The following is a 7287-nucleotide window of genomic DNA, read 5'->3' on the forward strand; positions in this document are numbered from 1 at the left end:
CTCGTGATTTCTACACTTATGGTATAACTACAAAAGACCCTTACGGCATAGGGTGAAAATACCATGCAGCACCGTAAACCAATAATTTAACATACATTATTCGTAATATTGAAATTTTATTGTTGAACTGATTCCAAACTGTTTGCCTTACAGGAAATTGGACAAAAAATGTACAATATATCGACTATTTGGCAAACTGTAAACGAAAAATTTTGTTCTGGAAAATCGAAGATTTCGAATGGTTACATAACTTAACCGCCTATTCCCCACATTGTTAATTTCCGAATAACAATTTCCGAAATAATTAAAACCGTTCACCGTAGAGTTGGTTTATTGTTACTTAGAATGTTAAGTAAAACGATTCAGGAACTGTCGCGAATGGTTGTAGACAGTACGGGAAACAGTAATTGTATTGTTCATAGTTATGCGGGATGTGTTTTGGGGTCTTTTAAGCAATGCTAATAGTGGTATGCACATTAACTATCATTAACAAACTACTGACATCAATTATGAGTAAATTTAAACGCAAAATTGGGGCAATTTTATGAAACGCTCAAAATTGAAATGAGATGTTAGATTAGCCATTTTGTCACCATATATACTCCACTGCACTGTGACGTCACGCATCAATTTTGACAGGTACTGGTCCTGTTGTTTACAATTTGGACTTAGTACTTTTTTCGAATCATTCTTAATTTCGTGAAAGTTTGCTGCGAGGAGAGGTCAAATCCTTTGCAGATACCCACGGATCGTATTATTCTATCTTCCTACCGTGGAAAATCGTCACTATCAGCATGCTGGTGATAGAAATGCGAAGATGAAAAAATGATGGAAAAAACGACTAAGTCCGAAACGTAAACAATAGGACCAGCAGCTGTCAAATAAGTGAGGTTAGGCTCGTCATATGCAGCGCTCTATTGGGTGTGCGGGAAAATGGGCGCAATAGCACTGTAAGAAATAACAAACCAAATTTCAATTACGACTATTTGTTTTTGTGTTTTATTTAATGCAAAATCAAGTAAATTTACGATTTTTCAGCTTTTTATGAAACTATGTAGCGAACTGATGCTAGTAAAGCTTTAAGCTCGATTTGTTTACTTTTGTTAGATTCGCCCATTTGAAAAAAGTTGCCAGATATGATTCTCAAAAACTCATGAGAATGGTATTTTACTCTTTGAGCTGTTATTTAATTTGGATGTGTTTAAAAGATTTATAAATTTAATTTATTATTGATGTTACGAGCTATGTCTGTAGTTAAACTTAATGCTACACAAGAAATATATTTGAATCAAAGTATTTTTATATATAAATCATATGAAAAAAAAATGTTCCAGAAAGTACTCTAAAATTCTTTGGGAGCGTCTCCCGGGATTCTTCCTTAAATCATTCATGAATCCTTCAAATCCTCTCTGGGATTGTTCTGCTGAAAATCTTGAGATTATTTCTGAATTTTCTTCCAGATATCGCTTTGGGATTCATCCGGTATTACTTCTGAGATTCTTTCGGATATCCCATTGCGATTATTCTGGACATCTTTTTGGATTTTTTTGCAGAACTCTGTATGTGATTTTGCGTGTATCTCCTTAAGAATTACTTTTGAAATCCAGGAAATTAAATTCTTTGAAATTCTTGAAAATTGTTTTCGAAATACTATGGAAGATTTTACCATAAATCCTGATGCAATCCATTTGGATATTTTAAGAGGATTTTATCAAAAAATGTACGACTCTACTAGAAATTCTTCTAGAATTCCTCCGAAAATAACTCTAGATTTTTATCCGGAAATACTTCTGGTATTCTTATGAGAATGCCTCTGGTATTCTTCCAAAAATGACTTGAGATACTTTCGGAAATCTTTCTGAAATTCTTCAAGAAATTCCACTGAGATTTTTACGCCAATATCTTTGAAATACTCCTGGAACTCTTACAAAAATCCTGTTGGAGTTTTTTTTTTCGGATTTCTATTCTAAATTTTTCAATAAATTTTGCTGGGATTGTGCTGTAAAACCTGCTAAGATTCATCAAAAAATACGACTGTCATTCTTCCGGATATCATTCAAGAATTCCACCGGAAGTTTTCGTGAGATTCAACCGTAAATCGTTCTGGTATTTTTCAGAAATTCCATTGAGATTCTTAAAAATATCCTTCTGAAAAATTTTCTGATAATTGTTTTGGGATTATAGAAGGATTTCCAGAAGAATTCCAAGGCGATTCACAGAAACATCACTTCTGTATGAAGGATTATCGTTAATATCTGAAATAATCCCATGAGAATTCTAAATCCAAATTACAGTGATATTCAAAAGAATCCCAGAAGTTATTTCGCCAGAATCCCTGAAAGATTTAAAGGATATTCACAGACATCCAGAAGATTTCATGAATATTTTCCAGAATAATTCCGATGTCCAGATGAACTGCAGAAAGATTCATGGAATAATTTCAAACGGGATTTTCGGAATCATTTGAAAGTAACTTTTAGAGGATCCTCAGAAAAAGAAATCAGTAATCAAAGTAATCGAAAAAATCTCATTATTTCAAGCAATGCTCGTTGGTTCATGTCGAAGGATCAACATGTTCGGCTTAACGAATCTTATTTTAAATATTGAATGACACCACATACAATTAAACTAGTATGTGATTACAATTCTGAATCACCGCAAAAAAAATATTTAGAATCACAATCCTTCTGAGAGGGATGATGTGGTGGATGCACATTCTAATTAAAATTGTCGTTCAATTATGGCGATAAATTAAAATTGTTATTGTTCCATAAAAACTTGTTTATTATAATTACTTGTAAATATTGATACAGCATATAAAAAGACATTGGTCCAGAAATTACTCCAGAATCCTATGGAATTTCCCTCCTGGGATTCTTCCTTAAATCACATACAGTGAGAGGCAAAATAAAGTGCCCACCTTACCAGTTTTCGAATTTCTCTCATTGATTTGGTTCAAATTAAAGTTAACACACCTAAATCTTTTGTGATATTTTATTTTTGATGTTCTTTTAAAGTTGCACTTACGAAATTTTGATAAAAAAAAGAATTTTACTTAAAGAAAAAGAAAATCAATTTGTATTGAAAAAAAAGTAGTGACAAAAATAAGTGCCCACTTCCTTCTTGGCCCCAGAAAAGATGATTTAAGAAAAATAAAAAGCAATTTAATAGTTAATGTGTCCTCCTTTGGCCTTAAGGACTTGCTGGAGGCTCTTCGGCATGCTTTTCACCAGGTTTTGTAGGTGTTGTGGATCTAGTTCTTCCCAGGCGCGCTCCAAGGCTTCAAAATAATTATTTTTGTTGGTAACACCAGTTTTTTCAACCCTGGCATCGAGAATCGCCCACAAATTCTCGATGGGGTTGAGGTCTGGGCTTTGTGGAGGCCATTCCAGCGGTTTAATCCGACAAGACCGGAAAAAAGACTTGGTCTTCTTTCCAGTATGCTTCGGGTCGTTGTTCTAGAGAAATATGAATTTCTCTTCAAGGCCCGTCTGGATCAGCGAAACCTCCAGATTTTCCAGCAAGATGTTAATGTAGGAATCTGCCATCATTATTCCGTCGATTTTCACGAGGTTTTCTACTCCACTCCATGAAAAACACCCCCAGACCATCACATTTCCTCCTCCATGCATCACCGTTCCTTGGATGTGGTGCTCTGCATCACACACGAGCCCGCCGCTCTCGGTTAGACAGCTCGAGCTTCAGGAGCGCCACATCCAAGGAACGGTGACGCATGGAAGTGTGATGTGATGAAATGTGATGGTCTGGGGGTGTTTTTCATGGAGTGGAGTAGGAAGCGTCGTGAAAATCGACGGAATAATGACGGCAGATTCCTACATTAACATCTTGCTGGAAAATCTGGAGGTTTCGCTGATCCAGACGGGCCTTGAAGAGAAATTCATATTTCTCTAGAACAACGACCCGAAGCATACTGGAAAGAAGACCAAGTCTTTCTTCCGGTCTTGTCGGATTAAACCGCTGGAATGGCCTCCACAAAGCCCAGACCTCAACCCCATCGAGAATTTGTGGGCGATTCTCGATGCTAGGGTTGAAAAAACTGGTGTTACCAACAAAAATAATTATTTTGAAGCCTTGGAGCGCGCCTGGGAAGAACTAGATCCACAACACCTACAAAACCTGGTGAAAAGCATGCCGAAGAGCCTCCAGCAAGTCCTTAAGGCCAAAGGAGGACACATTAACTATTAAATTGCTTTTTATTTTTCTTAAATCATCTTTTCTGGGGCCAAGAAGGAAGTGGGCACTTATTTTTGTCACTACTTTTTTTTCAATACAAATTGATTTTCTTTTTCTTTAAGTAAAATTCTTTTTTTAATCAAAATTTCGTAAGTGCAACTTTAAAAGAACATCAAAAATAAAATATCACAAAAGATTTAGGTGTGTTAACTTTAATTTGAACCAAATCAATGAGAGAAATTCGAAAACTGGTAAGGTGGGCACTTTATTTTGCCTCTCACTGTATGAATCCTTCAAAACCTCTCTGGGATTGTTCTGGAAATCTAAAGATTATTTCTGATTTTTCTCTAAGTTTTTCTGGAAATCACAGAATACTTACAGATATCGCTTTTGAACTCATCTAAAAACATCGTTAGCATTCCGGTACTTTATCTGAGATTCTTTCGGATATCCTTTGTGATTCTTCTGGACATCTTATTGGAATATTTGCATAAATCTGTATGTGAGTTTGCGTTTATCTCCTTAAGGATTACTTTTGAAATCCTGGAAATCAAATTCGAATCGAAATTCTCGAAGATTCTTTCGGAAATTCAATGGAAGATTCTAATAAAAATCCTGATGCAATTCTTCTGGATATTTTTAGAGGATTTTGCCAAAAAATGTACTACGACTCTACTACAAATTCGTCGAGAATTCCTCCGAAAATAACTCTGGCCTTTTTCCGGAAATACTTCTGGGATTATTATGAGAATACCTCTGGTATTCTTCCGGAAATCACCTGAGATGCTTTTGGAATCCCTTTAGAATACTTTCGAGGATGCTTCCGAAAATCTTTCTGAAATTATTCTAGAAATGCCACTGAGATTTTTACGTCCATATTCTTGAAATTTGTCTGGAACTCTTCCAAAAATCCTGTAGGAAATCTTCCAGATATCTTTCTAGCATTCTTTCGGGAAGCCTTCTGGGATACTTTCGAAAATCTTTCTGAGGATCCTTCAAATCCTTCTGTTAAGGATTCTTGCAGAAATTATTCCCAAATTACCTCTAGACTCTGGGAGTTTCCTGAATTTTTCAAGAAAACTGTTATTATTTCGACTATCTCTCTAGGATTCTTTCGGAAATTCTTCTACAATACCCCCAGATTTCTTTCTGTTATCCAGCTGGAGGACTTCAAAACATCTTTCAAAGATTCTTCCAGAAATTTTACTGGAATTTTTCAAGAAATTCTGCTGGGATTCTTCCGTAAAACCTGCCGAAATTCATCCGGAAATACGACTGGAATTCTGCTTGAATGATAAGCATTCAAGAATTCCACCGGAAGTTTTTGTGGGATTCAACCGTAAATTGTCCTGGTATTTTGTTTAAATACATTGAGATTCTTGGGAAAAATATACAGGATTCTTAAAAATATCCTTCTGAAAATTCTTCTGGAAATTGCTTTGGAATTAAAGGAGGATTTCCGGAAGAATCCCAGGTCGATTTACAGAAGAACCACAGAGAAATCACTAAAATATTATCAGGGAGATTTCTAAAGGAATTATTTTAAGGATTCTCGTAAATTCCTGAAACAATCTCAGGAGAGTTTCGAATGGATTTTGAATGTTTTTTTACAGTGATATCCAAAAGAATCCCAGAAGTTATTTCGCAGGAACCCCTGAAGATTCAATGAAAAGTCACAGACATCCAGACGATTTCATGAATATTTTCCAGAATAAGTACGATGTCCAGAAGAGCTCCAGAAAGATTTACGGAATGATTTCAAATGGAATTTCCAGAACCATTTAAAAGTCACTTTCAAAAGATGCTCAGAAAAAGAAATCAGTAATCAAAGAATCTCATAGGTATTTTTTTAAAGTCCCAGTGACTGTCCGGTAGCTTTCTTGGAGGATTTCCATTTGAAGTCAAGAGGGATTTTCAGAAAATTCTGCCAAGGATTTAAGAAAATTTTCAAGGAAAATCAATGATAAATCACGAAAAAAATCAAAAACACTTCCTTATGAATTTCCAGAAGAATCTCAGAGTTTTTTTTTCTCAAAAAATCTTAGAAAAAAATTCTAAAGAATCACGAAGGAATTTTCGGAATAATTCTGGATATACAAAATTATCTCAGGCAGAAACAATAAAATCAATAGCAATAAATCTGTAAGAATATAAGAAGGATTTCTGTAAGAATATAAGGAGGATTTACAAACAATTACAGAGGAATTTTCGGATGATTTCCATAAATAAAGATTTAAAAAAATCCCCGTCATCTGGAAGATTCTTAGCAGGATTTTCGGAAGTATTCCACAGGGATTTCTGGGAGAATTCCATTGGGATTTACAAAATAATGCCAGAGGAATTTCCGAAAGAATCCCAAGAATTTGCACGGAAGAAAGTGAAGTGAAATAATAGATTTTTTTGATTATAGTCTCAGGTGTCTTTCCGAGAGTATTCTAGAATAATAGGTATAATCTAAGACATTTTTCGGAAATGTAAAAGGGATTTTTGAAGAACTTTCAAAGAGTTTCACGGAAGAAATACTGAAGAATTACGAGGAAAATATCAGAATTTGAATAATAATTTCGATTGGATTTCCAGAAGAAATCCCGAGAAATTTTGTGAGAATCCCCGAACCCAGATTTTTAAAATAGATTCCATTACACTGGAAAGCAATCATTAAATCATTTTCGGCAGAATTCCAGAATTTTACGGCAGAATTCCAGAATTTTACAGCAGAATCCTGAAAGGATTTCCATAATAACCCAAGATGGGTTTCTGGGATAGTCCAATAGGAAGTCCCAAGGAGGTTATTGGAAAAATCAGAGCGATCAAAGAAATAACTACATAGAATAATTTCAGAAGGGTTTCTGAAAGAATCTCAGTAAATTTTCAAGATGTCCTCTAGCAACACAACTAATATATACTAATATTTACAACTCAATACGCCACACCTCAAATTTTCAAAAGCACAAGACTTGAGAACTAAACAGCTCTCACCGTTGAAAATTTATCCCATTAGTCACCACCAGCAAGCAAGCAGATTGATTGGTTTTCAACGCAAACTGTTGTCAGATTCTCCAGTCTTGTGCCCTTGTTTGGCTTCGTTTTATA

Source organism: Aedes aegypti, chromosome 2, assembly GCF_002204515.2.
Source record: "Aedes aegypti strain LVP_AGWG chromosome 2, AaegL5.0 Primary Assembly, whole genome shotgun sequence".
Classification (NCBI taxonomy): domain Eukaryota; kingdom Metazoa; phylum Arthropoda; class Insecta; order Diptera; family Culicidae; genus Aedes; species Aedes aegypti.